Source organism: Vombatus ursinus, unplaced genomic scaffold (genome assembly GCF_900497805.2).
Source record: "Vombatus ursinus unplaced genomic scaffold, bare-nosed wombat genome assembly UNPS02015404.1, whole genome shotgun sequence".
NCBI classification, from domain to species: Eukaryota; Metazoa; Chordata; class Mammalia; order Diprotodontia; family Vombatidae; genus Vombatus; species Vombatus ursinus.
Genome location: NW_020955182.1, coordinates 3,275,961 through 3,291,121, shown reverse-complemented (window position 1 = coordinate 3,291,121; position 15,161 = coordinate 3,275,961). Strand labels below are relative to the sequence as shown.

At 36.7% G+C, this 15,161-nt stretch overlaps 1 protein-coding gene across 1 annotated transcript in view; it reads left to right on the top strand.

Moving 5' to 3' along the window:
• NPTN (neuroplastin) overlaps window positions 1-15,161 on the top strand; it is a 72,516-nt gene that overhangs the window by 253 nt on the left and 57,102 nt on the right. The gene's annotated exons all lie outside the window — the stretch shown is intronic.

The window sequence follows — 15,161 nt, the reverse complement described above, 5'->3', positions numbered from 1 at the left end:
GGGGGGGGGGGGGTGCGGAGCTCCGGCCTGACGGGGCGAGGACTGCGGGTCTGACGAGCCTGGGTCCGAGTCCTAGGGGGGGTGCGGTGCGGGGGGGCTGCGAGCCTGGGTCCGAGGCAGAGGGCCCTTCCTGAGGGAGGGGGAGGGGCGTGTGCGGAGGGAGCGTCTCCTTCCACCGGGCGGTGGACAGGGTCGGGCACCCCGGGCTTCCGGGGAGGGGGGGACACTAAAGAAGACCCTCCTCAAGGCTGGTCGCACGGGGTGGGGGGGTAGGGGAGAGGAGTTCAGGAATCTTGCGGAGGCCAAGCCGATGTGGAAGGCCTCGGTGGAGCAGAGGGAGTGAGGTGCAGGGGTTGGAAGCGAATGTTGGGGGTACAGAGCCTGGGCAAGGGAGAGGGGAGTCGTGGGCCTAGGCGTGGGCTGGAAAGCGAGGGGGAAGGGTTGTGCACCCCAAAACCCCAGAAGACCAGGTGGGGAGATGACTGGAGATGGGAGAGATGGGGGGTGGGGGAGGATCTGGGTATTTGAGAGAGAGAGGAAATCGGGAGAGGTTAGTGTTCCTTGGAATGTGACTTGGGGAATAGAGGAGAGGAACATGGCCCTGAAATGAGATTGTTGAGGGGGAAGAGATTAATAAGGAGTGGGGGGGGCGGGGGAGCGGGGATGCAGAAGACTCTTGAGGGGAGTGGTTGGGAGAGAAAAATTGAGTTCCCTAAATAAAAGGAGAAGGTGGAGGAAAACTAGGGCAAGAGGAGAGGTGGAAGAGGAAGGATTGGCACTCTGCTTTTTGGGAAGTTAATAGAGAAGCTGGAGAGCCAGGGTGTTAGAGAAGAGATGAGGAAACGGGAGGTTGGGAGGGTGCCGGGGGTGGGGGTGGAAAGTGGAAAGACTCTAGGAAAGGGTAAGGATTAGGGATTTAAGTCAGGGTGGTCTAGGATATTGGTTAAGGCTTGGAAAAGCAGGGACGTATTAAGACAAGTGCAGGGTTGGGGTTTAGAGGGAAGTATATAAGGAGCTTGACAACAGAATTAGTGTTTCTAGAGTCCATGTCAGGAAAGAAAGGGGAATGGAAAGGGGAAATTTGGTTTAGGACTTGGTCTTTCTGTGTAGGAAAATGTTAAGTAGATTAAGTGTGAGATGGCATAAATGCTGAGAAGAGATGGATAAAACTGACTGGAAGATATTAACTAGTTTTGGTAAAAATTTAGTCTTTGAAGAATATGAATAAAAAACATGTTGGTTTGAAAAATATTTTCTTTATGATTGACATGCCATATAGTCTATATTGAAGAATCAATTTCTATTTTTTTCTAATCTGACAGTTTTTCTTTCATTAGGAAGATTTCTTGGAATTGTTGTTGGGTATAGGACTTTAAATTTGATTTTCATAATTTTTATTAACACTTTTTAACTGGTTTTTATATCAATTTAAATTTTTCTTTTAGACTTGGGTACTTGTAAAGAAAAAAATAGATTTAAAATTCTAGGGGAAAAAGGAAATGTAGCAGCAAATTCCTGAGAAATATTAGTTTAAAATGATTATAGTACTAAATAGAATTAATCAGATCTGGCGTTTCATGGCATCAGCTGTTCACCACAGGGGTCAGGAAGAAAACACATTCTCCAATCTATAGCACTGACTATATTAAACATACTGTCTTTTTCTGGTAGTACTTATGTTAATAGCTTAATTTTTTAAAAGTATAATTTTGATTTTAGCTATTGATAGACTTGTGATATTATTGTTTAATTTTGTACAATAGGTGAAAGATGCCCTTGATTTGGTTGGGTTTAGTTAATTTCTGGCTGTTTCCTACAATGCTCTGTAACAGTAAAATTGTAGTTTCTTAGCAACTAAAGCAAGATTTCTTTGATAGGACTAAAACGACTCATCTGGTTGTTCTCAGTAATATGTGTTCTAAATACAGTGTAACACACCTTTTTCTTGAAATGAGTTTGAGTCTAGTCACATGACATGGCTAGTAAAGTGAAGCAGAACTGGATGGTTGACCCAAATCCGCATAAATTTAAGGGAAGGCTATGTTTGGATTCACATAGATAAGATTGTCTTTTATGGCCCCATAAAACCCACCAGCCCTGGCATGTTATGAATTAGGAGGTTGATATTTCTGAAAAACTGTCATGGAACGAAGTACATTCAGTTGAAATATTAGATATTTAATTGATCTTTTGAAAATATATTCACATCTTGATTGGAGTGTGCTTTTCTTGAATGTACATAATGTTAAGGCCTCTGTGGAATTGTGTATTTTCCCCTCCAAATTGTGTGAACTCTAGTATCATCACTTCATCTAAAATTCTTGTTTAAGAAAATGTGGTCAATTATAAATGAAGTAACTGTCCCTAAAAATACCTGTATTTATGAGACAGAGAAATATGTGGACTAAGATGATGATGAGTGCTGATGATACTTCTGACCTTAAAAAGTGGCATTATTAATCTGGGTTCTTTTCCTTCATGTACCATGTTCAGCATCTTTGATTTGTTAAACTCTTCATTGACCTCTCAGAATAAAGGTAATGAGGTCATTTGGTAACCCTGCATGCCGAGATCTGTGCTTATCCTTATGTAATTTTATACTGGAAACGTTTAGAATACCTGCGTTGTCACTGGAATTGGAAATTGTCTTCAGGAAGTATTTTTCCTTTTTTTCTGTTTTATAGATAACCGTTGCTGTTTTTCAGGGAACCAAGAATCTTGTATAGATTATGCATCACTTTCTTAATTGTCTTTTAAGGACTGACACAATGTCTTAGAGGGAAGGGGATGTTGAATGTACTGGGAAAATTTTGAAATTGGTTATATAATTTAACAGTAAGTGAAAACAGTGTTCAACAAAAGTAAGTACTTGGGATTTGACTGGATTTTAGAACAAAATTCTTAAAATTGGGAATTTGGCTTGGATGGAACTAGGTAGTTAATACACGTAACTTCCACAGGGCCCTAGAAGAAAAGTTTTCCATTTTCTTTCTAAAGCTGTTTGACTTGCATGTTTTGACAGCTCTTTCCCTAGGGGTGTTGTCTTGATATTTTACTGTTGACACTGCTTCTTTTGTTTGCGTGGATTTATCTAAGCAAAGCAAGAAAATTCTTATACATGTTTAAGAAGCCATCTTAATTTTGGCCATTAGTTACAAAAATGGCATTAGAAGCTGTATTGCATAAAGGAAAGAGCATCAGATTTTTAGTCAGAGGCCTGCTTTGGATCCTGCCTTTGACACTGACAAGTACAAGTCACTTAACCTTTTTTGAGCCTGTGGTTTTCCATTCTATAAAGTGGGGATGATAATGATTTACTATCCACTTGACAAGATTATATTCAGAAAAAAGCTTTATAAACCTGAAAAGCGGTATTTTTGACGTGACGAGTAATGCCAGATGACAAGCTATGGCTCTTCATGTAGTATTCTAAATAGGATAAAAATGCATAGCAAAAATATTTTGCCTTTGAGCAGAGTATATTTCTTCAGCTTAACAGTTGGTGACATCACAGTAGTTCTCCCCACACAGAGGTCTGCCTTCAGCCCCACAGCCTGTTGACCATAAACTGTCTCTACTTGATATAATGGCCCAGCCAGGCATAGGCTTTGTCAGGGGTCTGGCATTAAAAAAAGCTATGTTACCAGATCTAGATGTGTATTCTGAGTCTCTGACTCATTCACTGTGCTTTACAGTAGGCTTCCTGGATCCAAATTAAAGATACCATGTCAATAGGTTCTTGTCTTCCAAGAGATTAGAAAATGAATAGTTTAACTTATATATCAGAATTTGACCTAATATTCAAAAGAGAAAGCCATGGAAAAATAAGTGCTTCACATTTTTTACGAATTAAGGTGATTAAAATTTGTGTAATTTTACATTAGCAATATTACCACAAGTACCATTAGAGTTTGTAGAAAGAGGAAATAGAGTTTAGTCTTAAAGGAATTATTTCCATGATGTAAATAGATAAAATAAAAATTTCATTCTGTCAGTGTTAACTACCCAGGTGTGATCAACTCAAGTGGAAATGTTGCCCAGTCATTTTTTGTGATAGGGTGTGTGTGTGTGTGTGTGTGTGTGTGTGTAAGTTCAGGAATTAAGCATTTTGTGAAATAATCTTAAAAAATTTTTAATTAAAATTTTTATTGATAGCTTTTGTTTTTATATCACCTACTACTTCTTTTCCCAAAGATCTGTCCTTTAAAGCAAAGAATAAGAAAAGAAGCAGGGGAAGGTTCAGTAAAACTAACCAATGTGTCAGCCAAGTCAGTCATCATATGAATTGTTCCAGATCCATAGACCACACCTCCTTGTGAAGAAGGGAAAGGGGTGCATTCTTATATTTCTTTGTAGATAATTGTAGTCATTATAATTTCATAGCATTCAGTTTCAGTTTTGTAGTTCTTTACGTTTACGTTGTTTTTAGTAGTATATATTGTTTTCTAGGTTCTGCTTCATTTTGTATTATTAGTTTGTGTGAGTCTTTCCTTGCTTCTTTGTATTCTCCATATATTTTGTTACAGTATAATAATGTTTTATTATTCATGTATCACTATTTAGCCACTCCCCAACTGATGGACATCTGCTTTGTTTCTAATTCTTTGGTACAACAAAAACTGCTGCTATAAATATTTGGGTGCATATGGAACGTTTCTTTTTATTATTGATCTTGTGGTGTATATCTAGCAGTAGGAGCTCTGCGTTAAAGGGTATGGTTATTTTAGTCAGTGTCTTAGCAAATTTCCAAATTACTTTTTGGATTGGTAAGATTAGTTGATAGCTCTACCACTAGTGTATTAATGTGCCTGTCTTTCCACAACTCCTCTAACATTAATTGTTTCTATCTTTTTCTATCTTTGTTGATTTTCCAGGTATGAGGTGAAAACTTAAAAGATGTTTTGATTTGCGTTTCTTTTATTATTAATTTGATTCAGTCTTTTATGTGGTTGTTGACAGTTTGCAATTCTTTTGAGAAGTATCTTCATGTCCTTTGACCACTAATCCATTGGGGAATGGCTTTTGAAGAAATATAAGTTTATATTTTTAAAAGTGTGTTTTAGAACTATTTTAAGATTTAAAAAAAAGAAACTACACTTGACATTTACTAGCTATGTGACCTGGGCAAATCGCTTAACCCCAATTGCCTCACGAAAAAGCAAAAAAACAAAAAAACTGAAAAAACTTTAGAAAAAACTTGAGGAAAGAGAGGCAGATTGGTACATTTCTGGCTTATATTCTTCTACATGTTTTAAGTATTTAGGTAAGGAGATATAATTGTTTTTAAGCCATTATCAAAGGAATCATAGGAAAAAATTGTTTGCTTTTCTGATGAACTGTATTCAATTTATCGTTTACAGTGAGAGCACAGTCTGGACAGGATCAGAAGTAGAGAATGCAGTTATTAAGAGAAAGGGAGATTCAGAAGAACATGCAGTAATTCAAGGAGAAAAGCAGGATTCAAGAATGAGGAGTGAATCTTCGTTTAAGGAGCATCTGGAAGGCTAGAATCTGTCAGGAAGAGTAAAATAGACCAGGAACCACCTTAAAGTAAATTAAAACCTTTTAATTTAGAATTAAAATAATGTTGGAAAAGCACCTGTTATAAATGACTTGCTGATTGAAGTTTTTAAAGCAATATTATTCTCATGTATTTATCACTTTTCATGAAATATTAACAATGTTTATGATATGGTGTTTAGCTGAAAATACTTTTAAGAATTTGGTGCATGACAAGTATGGATATTTTTGTATTTTTTTAATTGGATTCCTTATCTATCTAGACCTCAGTCTAGATTGACATTTCTAGACATGGGTTAGGTTTCCATAATTTATTATTTTTTTATTTGAAGATTATTTCATCTGATTCAAGCAAACAAATTCTGAATCTCTCGTAACTATTAAGGACTTAAGAAGACAAGAAACAAGCCTTCCAAAATTAGATCACTACTGACTAAGATATTTATGCTTCATATATCATCAAGTATAATATGTTTACTCTTTCAAAGCTATGGATTTTTACGTTAAAAGGAGCTATCTAATAAACAAGTGAAATGTCTGCTGCATTATAAGATTTTTTTCAGTACCACTTTGTGAAAATTACTTAGGGACAAATTTGAGAGTGTTATTGAAATTAAATCTGACATACATTTGAAATTATTTATATGTCTTGTGTGCCTCATTGTTGCTTTGAGGTAACTTTGGGTTCCCTAAGGATATGCTAGTAGAATGTAAATTCTGGTAGATCTTAAGGGGAAGAAAGACTTTGAGTAAGAAACTGGTAATGGACTTACATACAGTTTGTCATCTAAGGATCAGCCCAGTTAAATATGGAAAGACCCATTACCATATGGTTGACCAGCAGGTAGTTTTTGTTTGTTTGTTTTTTTTTTTCACGCACAGTAACCCAGAAGATTGTTTAAGAGTTGGTATATTGCTATCCATGTTAGAGGGAGCACTAATGAGATCATAGATCCTAGTAATAGCTTCAGATTGTACAATAAATCTGCCAGTATTAGTAGAATGAAAACTGACTATTAAGTCTGTTTTGGAATATACATACATGCATATATGCACACATACACATACATGCAAATATAGACACAGAGACACATATATGTACATATATATTTAATTAAAATACGAGTAAATAATACATCCACGAGTAAAGTGTTTTTGATGTACTTAAAAGTCAATATGATGTAGTTCTTTGTGTTTATGGTTCTTAGCACGATAACTGACTGGATAGAAAACCTGGGGCCTGAGATCCAAAATAGGGTTCAAAGCAACTCATGGTGACTGTGACTATGGGCAAATCACTTCACTTTTCAGTGCTCTACCAGTGGTATTAAATAGAAACAAATTCCGTGGGCTGCAGATTGACTCAGAAAACTACAAATTAACATTATCTGTGTTGTATTGTGTTTTTATTTATTTTGTTTAACATTGCCTACTTACATTTTAATCTAGTTTGGTCTTAGTCAAATAGTGGCCTGTAGTCTATAAGTACAATTCTTAGTCCTGTACTTAAAACCTTAATTTGGATTCTACTAATGTGTGATCATTTCACCTGCTTGGGTAGTTTACCCTTGATTACTCTATGAGGAAATTAATAGTGCAAGTAAGATGTAATATAGGTGTTCTTAACCTGGGATCTATGATAACCATTTCAATATAATTGGTTTCTTTTGTAATCCTGTATATTTTTATGCATTTACAAATATGATTCAGCAAAGCGGTCCATCCATAAAGCTTCAGGGGGCTCAGAGACCCGGCCCCTCCTGGAGGGGCCATGTCCTTGACACAAGAAAGGTTAAGAACCCCTGATATAGAAGCTATATTTAACCTCTCAAAGGCAAGTAATTGTTTAAAGGGATATCAGCATGTTGTATACCACTCTGTTGCTATAGTTTTCAGAAATTGGTCTCTCTAATAGGAATTATTTTCTTTTTCACATGTATTTTTCCAGATATATAAAGATGTGAATACATTGCATTTTCCTGTTTTGCTGTTTTTTTTTCTTCAGTGTTAAATCCAATTATTTCCTCAAATTGATTAGATATTTTACAGAATCACTTTAATGATTGCCAGTCAAGAAACTTGAGTTCTAGTTTTAACTCAGACACTAGCTACATAAAAATGGACAACTCACAAACTCTGGGCCTCAGTTAAGTCCACATAGGTTTTTCTTCTCTAACACTTGTTTCTTCCATACAGAAGTAATTGATAAGATATCAACTTAATTGATCACAAAGCTGTAAAGTGGGTTTAAACCACATTGAGTTCAATAAATACGTTAATTATTAACTTGGTCACTGAAGGAAGGCAGTGAGCCAGGTACTGGGGATACAAAGCCTTCAAGGATTCTCTCATCTCTGGTCTGTCAGGAAGGGTTGGGTACATGTGCAGATAACTGCAGTACAGATTAAGATATGATTAGTTGCATAGGTAAGGTCAGTAATGACTTGAGAGATCTGAAGAAAGAGAGACACGTTTTGCCTGGGGAAGTCAGAGAAAGCTTCATGTAAAAAGTGCTACCTGTGCTGAGTCTTGGCAGGAAGACGGATCAGAAGTTAAGAAGTCTAGGCTGTTTCAGGCACCAGGAAGGACATGTGCAATGCCTAGAGACAAGAGATGACACATCAGGTTTGAGGAATGGTAAAGAAAGTAGGTTGGCAGGAGTGTAGCATGTGAAAGTGTTGTGCCGGTGGGTTGGAGCTGTGCCGTCAGGGGCATTTCCACAGCAGGAGAAGCCTGGTGTTTACTAGGTAGGCAATGGAGAACCATTTGGGATTTTTAAACTGGGAAGTAATGCAGTTAGTGCAAAAACTTCATGGCCTCTGTGGTAGGGCTTTAACTTAGAGATGTTATACTTTATACTTCATTATGTATCATCTATCTTAAAAGGACTCTTCTGTGAAAACAGTCCAATGAGTGGAAACCTTTTTGAAAGTCAAGTGTCTCTTGGGCAAATGAGATGTGTTAAGAAGCTTGTAAGAATGTGTGTTCATGTATAACAAGCCACAAACTCCTTCCCTCCTTTCTTGCTTCCCCCCTCCTAAAAAATAAAGTCTTGGAAAACATCATAGTACAAAGAGCCTGGAGATTGGGAATCAGGGGACAAAGGCTTTAGTTTCAACTTGGATATTAATTAACTATGTAACATTGGGCATCTCTCTCAACCTCTCTGGGCTTCAGTTTCAATATCTATGAAATGGGAGGACTAGATAGACTCTTAAGATCACCACTGTAATCTACAATGCTTTGCTAGTATAGTTCCTTAGAGAAGAGTGTAGTAGAAGTCAAGAACACCTCTTGTGAATCTTGGTGGGGGGGACAAATCCTACTTTTGGAAGTATTAGAAATGATTTCTAAATTCTTTTAAAACATTAGACTTGTTTCAAGAGAGCACGGTACATTTGAAATACAGGTCTTTTGAATTAAACTTGCTAGAAAAACTGCCAGCATTGAACAAAAAATTACCTCAAAAAATATTTCAAAGCTCTGTCATTTCATGGGTGTGGGTACTTCTTGCACTGATGAAGATCACATCCTGTCTATAGTTGAGTAGATGATCTTTGAAAGCTGACTACCAACGTGGTAATGAACCTCTTGAACTTAACCAGGCTGTTCCTCCGTCCCCAGGTCTGTATTCAAAGCTTTCATCTTGTTTGGACCAGCCAGGGTTTTCACTCTGCTCTCATACAGCCTTCAAGAACCTGGGGTCACTTCCATGCCATCACGGAGCATCAAAGTTGTACCTTAATGTATGAGATTAATTTTTTTGGGGGGGGATTAATTATTAGAAAATGAAAATTGATTGGTAGATTTTTTTGGTGATCTTTATCAATTAAATGAAAAATGACTATTGCAGGAACTTCATAATGTAATTTTTGCTGTTAAACTTTTAAGTTGGGTCGTGTTGTTTCCTCTCACCCTTCCCTCCCTACTATATGAGTACTTTATTTTTAAATCTCTCTCATTCTCAATTATCTGAAGAATATAAGACTGCTTCTCTAAACCTCTTTCTACTAGCTTTGAATAAGCCCACATTGCTTCCATCATCAATGTACTCTTGAAGCAGAACATTGATGCCCTCAGCATTGTCACTGTAGAATTAACGTTTAGAAATTAGCCCATTCCTTTACAAGTGTTGCAACTGAGATCTAAACATTGTGAATTGCTCACTGTTCTTTTATTCTATAGTATAACTTCAAGGTGGACCCTTAGTCTTACTATTAAAAAAAAAAAAGAATTATCCAACTACAAATCTTATAGAAGTTAAAATGCAGCTAGTGAGATCAAAGAAGTAGTTTTAAAGGTGAAAGATACTCTTGGTTAATTGTAACTACATAAATGGATGTTTTTATAAGGTTTAGAGCTTAAGTTTCCTTTTGTGTTTGGGTGCCAAATAGGTTCCTATTAATGCCAGGCTGAAGTATAAAAAGACGTAATTGAAGATAGGGATTATATAATATATCTGTCAGTGTTTTCCAAAGCACATGGCAGTATCAGTCTTATGGGGTATTATTATCAGTGTACAGCAGAAAATTGAAATATATTACTTTTTTGTCTTCTGTGTTTTAGCTTTTATTTCAATATCAGTTGGAGGGTTTTATTCCTTTAGGGTAATAAAGTAAGAGGCACTGTCAGGTCTTTGTGGATAGAGAGATGGCCTCAGAGTGGCTCTTGACACATTCTCTCTGTGACACTGGGGCTAATTACAACCTCTCAGTGCCCCAAGGTCTACGAACCTCTCTAAGAATTTCAGTTGAAGAACAGCTGATGACTTGCATCGATACAGGGAGGTTTCTTATACCAATAAAATCACCAGTCTGGACCAAAAAAAAAAAAAGATGAAAAAGCTAGAAATTACATTGGTTGCAACAATTAAGTAGCAACAGTCTCTGAAGAATGGTTTTAAGTATATTGTTTTCATAGTTATATTTGAAGTTTGGTTTTAAAATGTATTTTCCTGCTTCTGCTTTATCGTTCTTTTGACTTCCTGGTTGAGTGTAGGATTGGGAATGCTGTCACCTAATGAGTGCAGAATTCTAGATACTAGTCTGAAAAATACTTGCGGCATCTTTTCCCAGGAGGTTAGAAAAAGAAGAGGAAGCATTCCTGAGGATTCAGTTGTCTTTTAGAATTAAGAGCCTGAAACAGTAGAAACTATTATGTTTTTTAAATCTGTTTTTTAGAGGAAGGAAAAAAAAATGAATGGAGGAGAATGTAGATCAAGTGTTGGAAGTGACCTTAAAGATCTAGTCCAGTCTCATTTATTTATTATTTATCTAGTCTAACCTCATTTATTTATTTATAAATTTATTTATTATTGGTGTTTTAAGGATGCTTTCTTTTTTTTTATACCAGTCACTTTCCAGTAAATTTCCTTCCTTCATCACCATGGAATTCTCCTGTGGAGCAGCTGGACAGCCAGTTGTCCCCCTGTCTCTATTAGGGGGAAGGAAGCATATTTCATTATCAGGCCTGTGGAGACAATTATTAGTCATTGCATTTAATAGTAACAATGATAGTTAGCATTTATTAAGCACCTGCCTTTGTGCCAGGAACTGTGCAGAGCACTTTACAAACATCTCATTTGATCCTCACAGCGGCCCTGGATGGAGGTGTTTTCATTAACCCCATTTTACAGTTAAGGAAACTGAGGCAAATGGCAGTCAAGTGACTTGCCCATGGTCACACAACTATGAAGTGTCTAAAGCCAGATTTGAAGTCAGGTCTTCCTGATTCCAGGCCTGGTGCTCTCTCCACTGAGCCACTTAGCAATTCATCTTATTTCTGCTGACTTTATCTTTTTGATTTTCGTTATTACACTCATATATTTACTTCTGGTGCTACATCAAATCGTAGAAGTTTTCCCATGTTTCTCTGAATTCCTCATTTGTTTTTATGATACAATAATATTCTGTTATATTTATGTGTTACAGTTTGTTCAACCATTTCTCCATTATACTGGCACTCAATTTGTTTGCAGGTTTTTTGTTAATTTGTTTTTTTGTTTTGTTTTTGCTACCACAAGAAGTACTACTCAGAAGGTATATACAGGACCTTTCATTCTGTCTTTGTTCTGCTTGGGACATACAACTAGTAGTGGTATTCATGGGCATGAACAGTTTTGTCTTTTCTCATATAATTCTAAATGCCCCCCTCCCCCACCCCAGAATGATTGGATCATTTTACAGCTCCACCAACAATGTTTATATACCTGATTTTCCAAAACCCTGTAAAACTGACTATTTAATTTTTTCAATTATCTTTCAAACTTCAGAGTGAGATGAAAAAGTTGTTTTCATTGCATTTCTCTTATTAATACTTTGGGGCATTTAAAAAATATGTTTATTGATCCCTCTCATTTTACAAATGAGAAAATTGAAACCAGAGATAGCTGAGTGGGTTGCAGAGCCTTGATGTGAACCTAGGTCCTCCGGGGTGTGTTTTTTTCCTTTATTTTATGAAATCAGAGACAAAAAATGAAATAAATATATACATATAATCAGGAATTACATTTTAAATGAAACCCTCAAGAATTAATAAGGTAAAATCAAATATTAGCAAATGTTTACTCTGTATTCCCTTCTAAGTCTTTCTGAAATTCTGTAATCTTTTGTTTTTTAACATTTTTATATAGTCATTTGCAAAATGGCTATTATATGGAAGAGGGCTAGGATTTCTCCTGCTTGGTTCCTGAGAGCATGATTGGAGCAATGAGTAGAAGTTGCAAAGAGGCAAATTAAGTCTTGATATAGGGAAAGACTTCCTGATAATTAGAATTATCTAGAAGTGGAATGGGTTGCTTTTAGAGATGGTGGGCATGCTCCCTTGCTAGATGTCTTCACACAAAATCTTACTTGGATGACTGCTTGTAGAGTGTATTGTGGAAAGGATTCTTGTTCAGGTACAAGGTGGACCTTGATATCTTCTGAAATCCCTTTTAATTCTGAGAGCCTGTAATTCAGATGTGTAAGGATTTCTGATTCTGTTAAACTTTGTTGGTATCACTTCATATAGGTGCATTGGGGATGTTTTTCCATTCATGTATTGGGAAGTGGCCGTCTAAAGGAGTCTGTTGATATGCCTTAGACTTAGCCACGGTCCAAGGCAGTTGGGCTGAGAAATAATATAGGAAATCAGAGGTATTGTGAAATTGTTAGAAAAAGTCAGTGACAGCCTTCAACTAGACTGTTCGTTAAAAATGCCACATTTTAAAGCCTGTACCAGGGCTGATGAAGTAGGTCGTGCTAATACAAGCAAGGCAAATTATTACTTGAAAGGTATTAAGTCCAAGAGGTGGAGGTAGATCTCAGAAAGCTTGTAATGAAATATTGAGTGGCCCTTAACCAGTGTTTCCTAGTGTTCTGCAGAACTCTGGTGTTCTGGGTAATGTAAAGAAAGGTTTGGAAGAGTTTCAGCTAAGTTTTTTTTTCTAAAACATTAAAGACAAAGTTATGTGTGTGTCAGAATACTTATACATAGTGTTTTTTTTTTTGGCATGTGAGAATGGGATCAAGTGCTTCTACTTTGCTTCAAACTTTTTTTTTCCTCCCCCAGATAAAGTGGGGCCATTCTGTACTTCCTGATTTTGCTCATGCTTGCTGACATTGATGGGATCTGTCAATATGTTTCAAACCCCAAAGTATCTCGATACTTTTAGGGTACACTGCCTTATGAAAGAAAACATATAGTAATAACATATCAGAATTATGCTACTGTACTCTTTATCTCTGCCAGAACCGAACCTCAGCTGTAAAGCATCTTTTTCATACTGTTTGGAAATATGCAGAATGCAGATGATAAGAAATTAAATATTTATGGGAGCATAAGCTATGAGACAAAGCTGAAGGAGTTAATTTTATGAAAAGGCATTGCTGGGGACATAATCTATTAATACATTCGAGGTAGCAATGTAAATGAAGTAAGGGAATTAATCAGTCTCTTAAGATGGAGAAACTATAGAGCAAGGAGCACCAGCGAAAGTGAACAAACTGCTTGAGTGTCAGAAGTTCTTAATGAAACTGGTACTAAAAAAAGAATAGTTCTGCATACCTGGACATTGTTGGCCTCTCCAAGTAGGATTCTATCTTTTATAATTATAGTCTTATAGGATCATAGATTGAGACCTGGAAGGGATTGTAGAGGTCATAATGGTCCAACCCTCTTTATAGAAGAGGAAACTGAGGACTATAGAAGTAAAGCGATTTAGCCAAGATTTGTACCATGCCCTTCGTCTCTGGTGATGTTTCTGATCAGAAATTAAAATTCTAAAGTACTTAAGCTCCATCAGTCTCTATAGTTTGTGTGTCTGGAGACCATTGGTTATTTTAATTTGATTATTTTGGCTAATTTGGTTATTTTAAATAACCTTAATAGGTTTCCTTTTTTGTATGCTGAATCAGTTTGAAAACTTGTGATATCACCATGTATTTCATAATCTGAATTGGAAGGGACCTAGGCCATAAAGTCCAACCCATACCTGGTCCAAAATCTTTTATCCAATATTATAGACAGATGGTCATCTAGTTGCATGCATACTCAGTTTCATACTTTTGACTTTAATCCCTGTGGATTTTTTTTTTAAGTCTTCCTTTAAATCATTTCAAAGACACATATTTTGTCACGGGCAAAGCCCTGTTATAGCAAAAGTAGAAGGAAGGACAGCTCAGAGTAGGGGCACTTTATTATTCTGATTACATTGAATTTTCTAATACAGCAAAAGCTTTCTCCATTTCAAAGGCTTACTGGTATGCTGTTAGCAGAGCTTTCTCAGCTGTTAGTTTGATGTGAAAATGAAAACTATGGGGGTGGAAAGGAGAACTGAAATATATTGTAACTTCTCATAGTTTTTATTCAGCATTTAGTTAACTAGCATGTATTAAATGCCTGTTGTGTGCTGGGCACTATGTTAAGTGCTGGATACAAAGAAAGGCAAAAAACAGTCCCAGCTCACCAGGAGCTCACAGTCTAATGAAGGAGACAGCATGCAAGCTATGTACATACAAGATGCATAAAGGATAAATGGCAGATAATTGACAGAGAGAAAGCACTGCTATTAAAGAGGGCAGGAAAAACATCTTTCAAAAGGCTGGGACTTGAATGAAGCCAGGAGCTGGAGATGAAGAAGGAGAGCATTCTGGAACTAGGGGACATCTAGTGAACATCCAGTCAGGAAATGGAGGATTGGGGAGAAAGAACCACGAGGAGGCCAGTGCTACTGAATTGTAAACTATGAGGAGAAAAGTAAGTTATAAGAAGACTAGAAAGATGGTAAGGGCTTTAAAAGCCAGACAAAATTGTATTATTTGATCCTGGAGGTGATGAGAAACCTCTGTAGTTTATGGTTGGGAGGGTGATTTGATCAGACCTGCATTTTAGTTAGATCAGTGAGTCGATCCTTTACCCCTGAGTTCCTCTCAGCTTCCCTACATCATACGTTTCCAAGGTCCAAGGCATTTATCTTAGGTGGAGATAGATTTAATTGTTGACATTTGTATAGTGCTTTAAGATTTGCAAGTAGTTTACGTGCTTTATGATTTGACTACAGTAGCCCTGTAAGTTGGTACTATGAGTGGTGTCAGTAACAGTGTATAATGAAGAATCTGAGTTAGAGACTTTAGTTGACTTGTCCATGTTCAAAGAACTAA